The sequence below is a fragment of the Brassica oleracea genome, chromosome C4 (genome assembly GCF_000695525.1).
Source record: "Brassica oleracea var. oleracea cultivar TO1000 chromosome C4, BOL, whole genome shotgun sequence".
In the NCBI taxonomy this organism is placed as follows: domain Eukaryota; kingdom Viridiplantae; phylum Streptophyta; class Magnoliopsida; order Brassicales; family Brassicaceae; genus Brassica; species Brassica oleracea.
In genome coordinates this window covers 34,953,414-34,954,604 of record NC_027751.1, presented here as the reverse complement: position 1 = coordinate 34,954,604, position 1,191 = coordinate 34,953,414, and the positions used below count along the sequence as shown (strand labels likewise).

Below are 1,191 nucleotides of genomic sequence, written 5' to 3'. Positions count from 1 at the left end.
GATAGTTACCCTCATGCTTCCTTAGCTGTCTGGAAGCATAGGCTATCACCTTCCCATGTTGTGTCAAAACACAACCAAGACCAGTTATGGATGCATCCGTATACACCACATAAGGCTGATCAGTGTCAGGCAACACCAGGACAGGTGCATTAGTCAACATGTTCTTGAGTGCTGCAAAACTTTTCTCGCACTCCTCAGACCATGTGAACCTCACGTCCTTGCCTGTCAGCTTAGTCATAGGTTGAGCTATGCTCGAGAACCCCTTGACATATTTCCTGTAATAACCAGCCAACCCCAAGAAGCTTCTAACTTCCGTAGCATTCTTTGGCTGTGGCCATTCCTGAATACATTTGATCTTATCTGGATCCACTGAGACTCCTTTATCAGACACCACATGTCCAAGGAACCCAATGCTCTTTTGCCAGAAACTACACTTGCTTAGCTTAGCAAAGAGCTTTTGTTCCCTCAGACGGCCCAACACCGCCCTAAGGTGTCTTTCATGGTCCTCTTTTGTCTTGGAATACACGAGTATATCATCAATGAACATGATCACAAACTCGTCCAAGTATTCCCTGAAGATGTCGTTCATCATCTTCATGAATGCAGCAGGTGCATTGGTCAGTCCGAACGGCATAACCACAAACTCATAGTGGCCATACCTAGTTCGGAATGCTGCCTTCCTCACATCATCTGGTGCAATGGGGATCTGATGATACCCAGAGGCCAGGTCAATCCACGGAGTTGATCCAACAACTCATCAATCCTAGGTAAAGGGTACTTGTTCTTCACAGTCACCCTGTTCAAACCCCTATAATCAATGCACAACCTAAAGCTACCATCCTTTTTCTTAACAAATAGGACCGGTGCTCCCCAAGGTGATACACTAGGGCGTATGAACCCCTTCTCAAGCAACTCCTCAAGTTGCTTCTTCAGCTCTGCCATCTCAGCTGGTGCCATTCTATATGGACTTTTTGATAATGGGGCCATTCCAGGTTCCAATTCAATGATGAATGGGTCAGCTCTATCAGGGGGGATGCCCTGTAGTGCCCCAAACACATCCTGAAATTCCCGAACCAACGGTATACCCTCTGGGTCACAGGCCCCTACAACCTCATCGGTGTAAATGGTAGCCAAAAAGGCCTCACAACCATTTCCAAGCATCCGTTCTACTTGGACTGCTGAAACCACCAA

General features: G+C 46.9%; 1 pseudogene; it reads right to left on the bottom strand.

Moving 5' to 3' along the window:
* LOC106338731 overlaps window positions 1–1,191 on the bottom strand; it is a 5,197-nt pseudogene that overhangs the window by 1,527 nt on the left and 2,479 nt on the right.